Raw genomic sequence first — 13,466 nt, 5'->3', positions numbered from 1 at the left:
AAGACAAGGAGACACAGTTGAGATGGACATTGCCAAAAGTGTCATTGGGAAGAGCTAATGGGATTCAGAATAATCAAAATAATATTGTTAAGCACAGACAGGAATCACAAGATTAGTAAGAGAGGATTATTTTAGGAAACTAATTTATGCAAGTTCAGGGTTTACAGTAAGCAGAAGGGAAATTGAGGATGAAAGTTTGCAGTGAAAAGCAATTCTCTACTCTCATCTCACCCACATGGACAGTTGTTAGAAATTTGGTCAAAAGACAATGGCAACCTTTCAGTGTCTACAAAGAGCTTTCTCAATTGCACATGCTCACCTGGCCTTAGGTCATTGCCATCCCTCAGGCAGGTTTGGAGAGCTATATGAGAAAGTCTACTTAAATCATGAGATGGGCTTACTGGACAGTATTCTTTGTAAGCCTTCCTCTGGAGCTGCTCAGCACTGCCAAGCTTATATTTTCCTTTGACTTACTTTTATGCTCAGATTTTTTTTTTTAGTTGTCAACTAAAAAATACTCTGCAAATTAGTGCACATTATGTGGAGGGCTTTGAATTCCAGAGTGTGGTATGTAGTACTTTGGCTGGTGGTCAGGGATAAGAAGTATAACTCTACTCAAACAGAAGCTTGGAGATAAATGTTAGGAAGAGAAATTTGGCAGCAACCTCAATAGAAGACATTAAATGGAAGGATCTGGAGTAGAGACAGGTGGAAAGGTTTTGCTATAAACAGAATGTAATAAAAGCACTGGACATGACTCTAAGAATAAAATTTGTCTGTTAGAGAAACTTAAAAGAAATTTCCAGTACTTGGGCAAATGCTGGATATGATGAGCAAAGGAAGAAATATAAAATCCCATTTTCTCTCACTTTACATTCAAGGTGCTATGGAAATAGCAGGGTCCTTAATAAGGGAAAATAAAGCAAGAAAAATATTCCTCAGAATTAGGAAGAAAGACCACCTGTGATTTATACATTGTTGTATGATTCTGCACTTCAGATTTTTCCATAGGAGAATATATTAAATCAGAGTAATTGTCATAACAGAATTCCCGAAGTTTTCTCCAGATACTTTTGGTCATCCACAGGACCCTCAGATATGTTTTAGTAATTTCATATTCTGTGATTTTTTTTCCCTCTCTTGCTGATGCCAGGTATGTATTAAACAACTTGATATTGCTTGGTCCACACTCCTGGACATGTTCTTCCATAATGGCTCATTCCCCGTTCAAGATGCTGACCCACTGAATGACATCAACTTTACCATTTTCATATCTTTATAGTTTATTGGTATAAATTTCATTTACAGTGCTGCATCTTTCACAAGTATTTTTAAAACTTGGCCTATTTAAAATAAATAATTAATTAACTCTAAAATGATTTCTTATTTAGTGCATTTTCGCTTCTCAGCAGAGCAGAATGAGAAGTTGAATTTGATTTGCTCATATCTGAGGATTTCTGCATGAGTGTCCACCAGAAATATTGACTCATAATTCTTTTTTTGTGGTGTTGTGTCTGGGTTTTTTGGTAGGCTCATCCTGACCTCATAAAATGAATTTAGAGTTTTCCCTTCCAATCAAAGTTTTAAAGACCACTTGAAAGACAAATTTTTGTGCTTTTTTAATTGGTAAAATATAAGCACGAAGCCATCAGATCCTGAATTCTATTTTAGTCTGTTCATGTTCTAATTTTCATGATTCAGTTTTGCTAAACTTCATGTTTTTAAAACATCAATTTTTTAGACACAGTTTGATTTTCTTTTCTATCTCTTCATTGGTCAATTGATTGACTGGAAATGATTGTGAGTTCATTGTCTTTCTTCAATGTTATTGACTTCTAATTTCACACAGTGTTCATTAGAAAATATATTCTATATTGATTTCATAAATATTCTTAAACTTTGTTTTGATACAGAATATATGATCTCATTTGAAGAATGTGTGTGCAAAAATATATATATATACATATATACAAATATATATGAAATGTTTATATATGTATATATATACATGTATATCATATTTCTGTTATTGGAGGGAATGTTTTTTTCTTGGATATTTTCTTTATTTACATTTCAAATGTTATCCACTTTCCTGGTTTCCCTCCCTCCCAGAAACACTCTTATCACATCCACCCTCCCCCAGCTTCTATGAGTGTATTCTTCCACCCATCCATCCACTTTCACCTCCCTGTCCTCAATTCCCCTACACTGGGGCATCTATCAAGTCTTCATAGGACCAAGGAACTCTCCTTCCATTGGTGCATGACAAGACTATCCTTTGCTACATATGCTACATACATATGCAATTGGAGCCATGTGTACTTTGTTGATGGCTTAGTCCATGGGAGCTCTGGGGGGACTGGTTGGTTGATACTGTTGTTCTTCCTGTGGGGTTGATTTGCATTCTTCTACATGCTGACCACCAGTTGAACCAGCACCATTTGTAATAATGCTGTCTTTTTTCCACTGGAATGGTTTTAGCTACTTTGTCAAAGATCAAGTGATCATATCTGTGTGGGTTCATTTCTGGGTCTCTAGTTCTATTCCATTGATCTTCCTGCCTGTCTATGTAACAGTGTCATGCAGTTTTTATCACTATTGCTCTGTAATACAGCTTGAGGTCAGGGATGGTGATTCCCCCAGAAGTTCTTTTATTGTTGAGAATAGTTTTCGGTATTCTAGGTTTTTTGTTATTCGAGATGAATTTGCAAATTGCTCTTTCTAAGTCTGTGAAGAATTGAGTTGGAATTTTGATGGGGATGGCATTGAATCTGTTGATTACTTTTGGCAAAATATTGCCAAAATATATTGATCCTGCCAATCCATGAACATGGGGGATCTTTACATCTTCTGGGATCTTTGATTTCTTTCTTCAGAGACTTGAAGTTCTTGTCATACAGATCTTTCACTTGCTTAGAGTTACACCAATGTATTTTATATCATTTGTGACTATTGTGAAGGGTGTTGTTTCCCTAATTTCTTTCTCAGCATGTTTATCCTTTGTGTAGAGGAAGGCCACTGATTTGTTTGAGTTAATATTACATCCAGCTACTTTGCTGAAGTTTTTTGTCAGGTTTAGGAATTCTCTGGTAGAATTTTTGGGGTCACTTAAGCATACTATCATATCATATGCAAATAGTGATAATTTGACTTCTCCCTTTCCAATTCGTATCCCTTTGATCTCCTTTTGTTGTTTAATTGCTTGGGCTAGGACTTCATGTACAATATTGAATAGGTAGGAAGTGAGTGGGCAGCCTTATCTAGTCCCTGGTTTTAGTGGGATTGATTCAAATTTCTCTCCATTTAGTTTGATGTTGGCTACTGATTTGCTGTATATTGCTTTTACTATGTTTAGGTATGAGCCTTGAATTCCTGATCTTTCCAAGACTTTTATCATGAATGGTGTTGGTTTTTGTCAAATGCTTTCTCAGCATCTAATGAGATGATCATATTTTTTTTCTTTGAGTTTGTTTATATAGTGGATTACATTGACATCTGTTAATGTATATTGTACCATTCCTGCATCCCTGGGATGAAGCCTACTTGAACATGAAGGATGATTGTTTTGATGTGTTCTTGGATTCAGTTTGTGAGAATTTTATTGAGTACTTTTGCATCAATTTTATAAAGGAAATTGATCTGAAGTTCTCTTTCTTTGTTGAGTCTTTGTGTTGTTTAGCTAACAGAGTAATTGTGGCTTCATAGGAAAAATTGAGTAGAGTACCTTCTATTTCTATTTTGTGGAATAGTTTGAGGAGTATTGGTATTAGGTCTTCTTTGAAGGTCTGATAGAACTATGCACAAGCCCATCTCGTTCTAGGCTCTTTTTGGTTGTGAGACTATTAATGACTATTTCAATTCCTTTAGGGGATATGGGACTGTTTAGATAGTTTATCTTATCTTGATAAATGTTGGTACCTGTCTAGGAAATTGTCAATTTCATCCAATGGTTTTCCACTTTTATTGAGTATAGACTTTTGCAGTAGGATCTGATGATTTTTTGGATTTCCTCAGTTTATGTTGTTATACCTCCCTTTTCATTTCCGATTTTGTTAATTAGGATACTGTCTTTGTGCCCTCTAGTTAGTCTGGCTAAGGGTTTATCTATTTTGTTGATTTTTTTTTTCAAAGAATCAGCTTCTGGTTTGGTTGATTCTTTATATAGTTCTTTTTGTTTCCACTTGGTTGATTTCAGCCCTGAGTTTGATTATTTCCTGTTTGATTATTTCCTGTCATCTACACCTCTTGAGTGAATTTGCTTCTTTTTGTTCTAGAGCTTTCAGATGTGATGTCAGACACATCTGAAATGCACATCAGTGTATACTCTCTCCAGTTTCTTTTGGAGGCACTCAGAGCTATGAGTTTTCCTCTTAGGACTGCTTTCATTGTGTATCATTATATTGGATGTGTTGTGGCTTCATTTTCATTAAACTCTAAAGTCTTTAATTTCTTTCTTTCTTTCTTTCTTTCTTTCTTTCTTTCTTTCTTTCTTTCTTTCTTTCTTTCTTTCTTTCTTTCTTTCTTTCTTCACTGACCAAGTTATCATTGAGTAGAGTATTGTTTAGCTTACATGTGTATGTGGGCTTTCTATTGTTTATGTTGTTATTGAGGACCAGTGTTAGTCTGTGGTGATTTGATAGGATGCATGGGATTATTTCAATCTTCTTGTATCTGTTGAGGCCTGTTTTGTGACTGATTATATAGTCAGTTTTGGAGAAGGTACCATGAGGTGCTGAGAAGAAGGTATATCCTTTTGTTTTAGGATAAAATGTTCTATAGATATCTGTTAAAACTATTGTTTCATAACTTCTGTTTGTTTTACTGTGTCTGTTGAGTTTCTGCTTTCATGATCTTTCCATTGGAGAGAGTGAGGTGTTGAAGTCTACCACTATTATTGTGTGCTATGCAATGTGTAACTTGAGCTTTAGTAAAGTTTCTCTTATGAATGTGAATGCCCTTGCATTTGGAGCATAGATGTTCAGAATTGAGAGTTCATCTTGGTAGATTTTACCTTTGATGATTATGAAGTGTCCTTCCTTATCTTTTTTGATAACTTTAGGTTGAAAGTCAATTGAATTTGATATTATAATGGCTACTCCAGGTTGTTTCTTGGGACCACTGGCATGGAAAATTATTTTCCAACCTTTTATTCTGAGGTAGTGTCTGTCTTTGTCACTGAGGTACATTTTCTTTGTGCGGCAAAATGTTGTGTCCTATTTAGGTAAGCCGTCTGTTAGTCTATGTCATTTTATTGGGAAAATTGAGTCCATTGATTTTAAGAGATATTAAAGATAAGTAATTGTTGTTTCTTGTTATTTTTGTTGTTAGAGTTGGAATTCTGTTCATGTGGCTATCTTCTTTTAGTCTTGTTGAAAGATTACTACCTTGCTTTTACTAAGGTGTAGTTTTTCTAAGGTATAGTTTTGCTCCTTATGTTGGTGTTTTCCATCTATTATCCTTTGTAGGGCTGGGTTTGTGGAAAGATATTCTGTAAATATGGTTTTGTCAGGGAATACCTTGGTTTTTCCATCTATGGTAATTGAGAGTTTTGCTGGGTATAGTAGCCTGGGCTGGCATTTGTGTTCTCTTAGGGTCTGTATGACATTAGCCAGGATCTACTGGCTTTCATAGTCTCTGGTGAGAAGTCTGGTATAATTCTTATTGGTCTGTCTTTATATGTTACTTGACCTTTTCCCTTTACTGCTTTTAATATTCTTTCTTTACTTAATGTACTTGGTGCTTTGATTATTATGTGACAGGAAGAATTTCTTTTCTGGTCCAAGCTATTAAGAGTTCTGTAGATTTCTTCTATGTTCATGGGCATCTCTTTCTTTAGATTAGGGAAGTTTCCTCCTATAATTTTGTTGAAGATATTTACTGGCCCTTTATGTTGGAAATCTTCACTCTCTTCTATAATTATTATCCTTAGATTTGGTCTTCTCATTATGTCCTGGATTTCCTGGATGTTTTGGATTAGGAGCTTTTTGCTTTTGCATTTTCTTTTATTGTTGTGCCAACGTTTTCTATGGTATCTTCTGCACCTGAGATTCTCTCTTCTATCTCTTGTATTCTGTTGGTGATGCTTGCATCTATGGCTCCTGACTTCTTCCCTAGGTTTTCTATCTCCAGAGTTGTCTCCCTTTGTGATTTCTTTATTGTTTATATTTCCCTTTTTAGATCCTGGATGGTTTTGTTCAATTCCTTCACTGGTTTGGTTGTGTTTTCCTGTAATTCTTTAAGGCATTTTTGTGTTTCCTCTTTAAGGCTTTCTTGCTATTTACCTGTGTTCTCCTGTACTTCTTTAAGGGAGCTACTTATGTCCTTCTTAAAATCCTCTATCAGCATCATGAGATATGATTTTAAATCTGAATCTTGCTTTTTTGGTGTGTTGGGGTGCCCAGGACTTGCTGTGGTGGGCGTACTGGGTGCTGATGATGCCATATAATCGTGGTTTCTGTTGGTAAGATTCTTGTGTTTGCCTTTCACCATCTGGTAATCTCTGGTGTTAGATGTTCTTACTGTCTCTGGCTTGAGCTCCTATGGGTCTATAAGCCTGTGTCAGCACTCCTGGGAGACCAGATCTCTGCTGATAAGACCCTTGCAAAAAGGGCTGCAGAACAACCCCACCTCCTGTGTGCAGATAGATGCAAGAAGGACCCTGTCCCAGCTGCTCTTTGGCTTCTGAGACCTGTAAACTCCTGGCTGGTTTCACCATAGACAGTCACTGGAGAGAAAATGGTGATCTCACGTGAGTCCTAGTGTCAGAGAACTCTCTCCTATATTTCTTTAAGGGAGTTATTTATGTTCTTCTTAAAGTCCTCTATAATTATCATGAGAAATGACTTTATATCTTTTTCTGATCTTTTGCTTTTCTGGTGTGATGGTGTGTACAGGACTTGCTATGATGGGAGAATTGGGTACAGATGATGCCAAATAACCTTGGTTTCTGTTGCTTCTGTTTTTATGCTTGCTTCTTGCCATCTGATTATCTCTAGTGCTCCCTACCCTCTTTATATCTGGCTGGAACTTGTCCTTCCTATAGTCCTGGATAAGTCAGAACTCCTCAGAGTCCTGCTCTCTCTGTGATCCTATGATTCTGTGATCCTGTGATCCTGAGATTCTGGGTATGTTAGAGCTCCTGGGACTCAAGCTGCCTCTGGGAACCTGAGATCCTGGTGTGACAAGCTCCTTGGATCCTGGGATCCTGGGATCCTAATGTCCTGGTCATGTTAGAGCATCTGGGAGTGGAACCTCCTTTCGAGGCTGTGGAGCTGGATCTACCTTGGTTCAAGCCCAAGGTAGATAGATTGTCACAGACCGGAACGGGGTGGGGGAAGGTTTTATTTTTATATCTGTTGGGTCATTTTTATTTCATTAGTTTATTTTCTTTCTGTATGATAGTTGATTGCATTGATTATTTCATTAGTTTATTTTCTTTCTGTATGATAGTTGTTTGCATTGATTAATGTGCATCTATTTGCCTAAAGGATAATTATTGCTTCTAAAAATTGGTACTTATCAATTAAACTGCTATAAACAAGTGTGCAGATTTTATATGAACAAATATTTTCCTCACTATGCAAATAGAAACCAGCTTATTTGTTTGATTTCTGGTGACAATATATTTAGTTTTGGAAAAAATAATAAACTGCTCTCCTAAGTGGCTATCACTATGCCACGAATTAAAAATAATTTTTATTAATCTTTATTCTTTCCAACACATGGTATTATCCGTGTTGTAATTTTTAACTCTTCCAGTAGACCTACTATTGTTTGCTTTGCAGATTTCCAATGGTGTTAGCATCTTGGTTTATATGAGGTTTCATGTGTGTGTCTTCTTTAATGAAGTTTCTACTTGGGTGTTTTTTCCATTATGTAACTGGGATTTTTCCTTATTGTGCATTAAGAATTGTGTGTCTAGGTACAAATCTATTATAATTGTATCCTAGGCATTTCACTAGCATTTTTCTAGTATGTGGCTTAGGACATTTGGCCTCTTCTTTCTCTTCTTGTTTTAACTTCAAGTTGAGGCTTTGTAGTCATGAAGCTGACTCTCCAACTCTTAGCTAATCAATGTCCTTCTGTATCTATTATTTTCCTCATTTGAAATATTTCACACAATATTTGGACTCACACAATATTTTTGCTTTCTGTCTGTCTTGTTTCATTTATCATAGTGTTCTCAGGGTTCACATGTCTCATGTAGCACATACCAAAACTTCATCCTCTTTTATGACTAATATCCACTGTCTGTATGTGACATATCATGCTATTATATAGCTATTAAGAACCATGATGTAGTGAGAATTGACACCAAACATCTCTTTATACTCTGCTTTATAGTTCTTGTGGGTATATATATGTAAGACAGGAATTGATGGGTTGTCTTATGATTCTATGTTTAGCTTTTTGAGGAGTTGCCAAGCTTCTGCAAAAGCTGCACCACATAACTGAATCATTCTCTGTCTCCTTGTGGGAGCGGGTAACATCCCTTCTTCACCCCAGTGGCCCTTTCCCATGTGCTTTGTGGAAATAAGTGAAAGCCCTGAACTTTAGAGGCTCCATTTTGAAGTCTGTTACTTAGTAGTTTATAAACTCAGTACACAAAGTATTTTCAGGCTTAGCAGTGGCTTTGCCAGTGAAAGTGCTTGCCACTGATCCTGACAATCTGAATTTGATCTCTGAGATCTAATTGGTAGAAGAAGAGAACTTATTTTTGCAAGTTGTGCTCAGAACTCTGTATGTATATTGTGGTATAATACACACATATACACTTGCACACATAAAATGAATATGAAATAAAATGTAATATAAAGAATATTCAGGAACAATACTATTTGAATCTGTCATTTATTTTTACCTACAGACAAGTTGATGTCATTATTCAAAGCAAAAGTAACTTTAAATTTGCATTTATGAATAAAATCACTTCACCTTTTTTTTTATACTTACTTGTTCATTTACAATGGTTGTTTTCTATATACTGTGTGGCAGGTCCTAGGATGATAGAAAAGCAATGAATATAAAGAATCAGAATATATTTTATGGAAAGCCAGACAAATTTAGGTGCAGAGAAGCACTAGTAAAGACAGCAATGCAATAGTGTCATAATACTGCAATTAACTGTTGTGGGTAGGCTAATCTTTAAGACCTATCTGCAGTGACTTGTCACCTGAAACTTGAAAGATTGAAAGGAAGTAGATATATGGAGGAAAGGAAGGGTAGGGCATTTGAGACAGAATGAGGAGCTTACACCATAGAAAGGAAGTTAGGGATGATTCCAGTATGTTTCATGGATGTGATTTCCCTCTAAGGACAGGAAGAATTAAAATGACAAAAACTGCTGATGCTTGGAGAGGATTCTTGTCATCAGTGCTGATCCTACTGTTTCTGCAGTCAGACACAATTCAGGCCCTCTGTAATCATAGTGACAAAAGAGATTTTCATGGAGCCTAAGATGGTAAAAGCACTTCCCATCAAAGTCCAATATCCAGATCTTATGGTTGAAGGAAAGAATCAGCTCCTGAGATATGTGCTCTGACCCACACCTGCATGACCTGGCATGCCTATATTCATATGTGTCATCGTCCTCATTATCATCCCCACCCCCCCCACCATCATCATCAAAGTATTCATACTCTTGGAGATCATTGCATCAGAAGATACATACTTATAACACTTAGATTCTAGAAATAGTATAACTGAAAACTTTTTAAAGTTAGTTTAGAATTGGGATATAAGGTCTGTAGCTACCTGGTTGTAAATATGAGGGTAGGAAAGAGGTGATTCTGTGCTAACAGAGGGAGAGGTTGGAGTCAGGAGAGTGAGAAGATTAAGAAAAGAGAAGGAGAAGGAAGGGGAAAGAAAGAAAAAAGAAAGTGCATGAAGGAAAAAGGAAGAGAAGGGCAGATTAAAGGAAGGAAGGGTAAGAGAAAGGGAAGAGGCTCTACCTGTTTTGAAAATTGAGACCAACTTCCTGCTTTGCATGGAACACAGCATGCATGCCCTTAATATCACCTGCAGTTTTCTTTAAACCAATTTAATAGGCATTTATATAAAATTAGATGGTCATGGGATGGGAGTGGGGTAAATTTATTGGGTACATTTTTATGTATAATATTGTGAGCAGATATATTTAGAATGAAGCATCATATGGTATTCCTATATTTAGAATGATGCTGTGTTCAGCTTAAGTGTGTGAATTCTCCTTTCTCAGAAAATGAGTTAAAACAAGGGACAGAAAGGGGGATGACAGATAAAATTTTCTCATCAGCATGCCCTTAAATGCCCATGAACATTCACGTTCAATAGAAACTGGAGTGAAATCATTCCTCCTGTGCTACTATGATGATTCTAAATTTCCAATGAGTGTTCAGTCTCTTGCTCTGTGTTCTCACACTGGGGACTTGTGAGGACACTTTAAATTCCTGAAAGTTTTTTTTTTTATATGCTTTGCCTTAGTTTTGCTCTCTATTGCTGTGAAAAGATACCATGGCTGAATGCATCTTTAGGAGGAAAGAGTTTATTTCATTTATACCTTACAGTCCATCATGTTGAAAGTAATGGCAGGAATTCAAGGCAGGAATCAGAACATGTGCATGCCTGGACTTTTGACCATATATCACATACATATATACATATAAATACACACAGAGACACATACACATATACACACACACACAACAGAGAAATAAATTAATAGATCACAGAAATGATCTACTCATATACATGATTCTTATCATATATAGCAAATAAACTGTAAACACTCCCATCAGCTTGTTATAACATTAAATATTATCATAGTCTACAAACACAAATATCACAGCATGCCAAATTTATAAATAAATATATTTATAATGTTATAACTTATAATGTTACATACTTTCTAATACCTATACATGTACCTATACAAAACTTGCTTCAATATAGTTAACTTACAACAGCAAATGTTGCTTCTCCCAGTCACCATAGGGTATCTCCTAATATAAAGCCCAATGGTATGTATGCATTAACTGTTCTCTGTCAATGGGTCTCATACCGTTGACATTTGTTGTTGTCTAAATTACTTATGTAACGTGGTGATAAAGCAACATGGCAAAGGCAACTTATAAATGATGGCATTTAATTTGGCCTACCATTTCAAAGGGTTAGAGTCCATGATGATGGAACAAAGGGATGATGGCAGAAACTGCTGAGAACTCACATATATATCAGCAACAGGGAGGAAGGAAAGGAAAGAAAAAAAGGAGGGAGAAAGGGAAAATGAGCATGGTAGAATATTCTGAAATCTCAACCACACCACTTGAGACACACCTCCTTCAACAAGGCCATACCTTTGGATCCTTCCCAAACAATTCCATTAATTGGAGACCAACTATTAAAATATATGATATATTAGTGCCATTCCCATTCAAATCATCACAGTTGCCCTACAGGACTTGGTGATAGTGACAAGACTCTATTCTACTAGAATTTCCCAGTTACTAACATTATACTATTCAGGTATATGCTTCATACTGAGGAGATTTAAGAGATCATCTAGCATAAAGTGTGGCTCTAAAGTCTCTGGACTTGGAAAGGAACACACTGGGTTGTTTCATGATACAGCAGTTGCTCATGACTGTATATGTCTCTTCCCACTCCCGTGAAGCCTTTGCAACATGATTTCATTGCTATTGGATTTTTGAGCAGTTTGCATTTTAGTGCAAGGCCCATGAAGCAGTATTTCTGCATCTGTCCATTTGGAAGGCCTTCATTAGCAGACTCCATGCTGTCAAGCTGGCAAGAAGAGGCTGTTGGCTTTCCAAGCATTGTGTGTGGATAGTTGGATGTGGGGTCCAAATTCAAAAATTGGCTCACATCTCTTTGTGATGTGTCATTTTGTAAATGGCTCAAAGTGAAGCAAAAAGAAGAAAAATTGGAGGTTCTGTCTTCTCCTGTCCTCTGTCCTGCTCCTCAAACAATATATAAGGAAAACTCACTTTCCAATTGCTTGTTTCTGGATGGTGTAGTGCTTCCTGGAAGTAGAGCTTCACCAAAATTGGCTGTGTGAGTGCTGCTACTTTATTCATTATTCTGCAGGTCACATTTCCTTAGTAGCCTCCCCTCACGTTTCTAAATGTGCTCAATATATCTCAGAGAATAACATGAGCCCCACAGTATAGCGTGACTATGCTTCTCAGTGTCTTTCCCAGTATAGAGTGAGAGAAAAGCAGACAGGGGTATATAAGGTAGAAGCAAGGGACCAGGCTCTGTATGGTTCACAATGCATGTTTCCTACAAATATATGACAATGCTTTGTAGTTTTAGAAAAGAAACAGGTTTCTGGTCTATCTGCATCTCCATAGACTTTGTCATACACAGTAACTCATATGCAAATTTGTTTCTTCCAAAACAACCCTGGTTAGAGAAGTAGGAGAGTGTGTGTGCTGTTATATTGTATTTCTGGGGTGCTTTTTATTACCCCAGTTTAAAACATAAGCATATGATAAACATTATCAACAAAGTATTCAAGGGATGGCTTATGCATAACCGCATGATATCTATCTCTCCCTCATCTTCTATCTCTCCCTCTCCACTTCCCCTTTCTCTGTCTCTACAAAATTAAACACTGTACCACATTTCTCTCCCCATGACTTCCCCATCCATCACTGTTGGCATGTTACTTGGTTTCTCCATCCCCTCCGGCATGGGTTTCAAACAATACTCAGCTTCATATGTATAGCTAATTTAAATGGCCTACAGTTAAACTTCAGTGGCATCTTTGTCGTCTTCTGGTTCTTATCTTGAACATCGTGTCAGTTTACATTGGTAGGATGATTTCTTTTCCTGCAGATTTGCCTGCTTGCTTTGCCCTATTCCAGGAGACTGTAACTGCGGAGTTAATTCTCTGTGGATTACAGATGTTAGGATCCTCGTATAAGGCATCAAACAAGCTATCTCTTTTTCTATTACCTATTAACTCCTTCAGAAATGATCTTCTAGAGTCAGTGCCATTTTACACATTGTCTTTACGTTTTATGTTGTACTGATGAATCTCTTCACCCCACTGTGTGCTGAAGAAGGGACAGTTTCCATCTGTCTCCCTAGGGATGTGATATTTTCCCAAGTTGTTTGATAACCATAAACTTGCAGGTAGCCCTTCAGTCCACATGATGTCATGTGACAGATCAATAGCCCTTTTATCTTCAGATGATATGATAAATGTGAGAGCCCTGTTTCCAGAAACAAAATTTCCTTTGGAATCATAAGCTAAGGAGCTTGTACAAATTCTGACGTGGCAATTGCTTCTCACTCGGAGCCACTTGATTCACATTATACCTTCCTGTCTCATTGACTAAGAACCAAGCCTTTGGATTATCTTCTGTGAAACACTGAAAAGTGAAAAACAATGCAAAAAGTACTTTCATTTTAAGTACATTTTATACTTGTAGATATAACCACTGCACCACACTAAAGAGAACAAA

This window comes from Mastomys coucha, unplaced genomic scaffold, assembly GCF_008632895.1.
Source record: "Mastomys coucha isolate ucsf_1 unplaced genomic scaffold, UCSF_Mcou_1 pScaffold22, whole genome shotgun sequence".
Taxonomy (NCBI): Eukaryota; Metazoa; Chordata; class Mammalia; order Rodentia; family Muridae; genus Mastomys; species Mastomys coucha.
Note: the sequence above shows the minus strand (reverse complement) of the source record.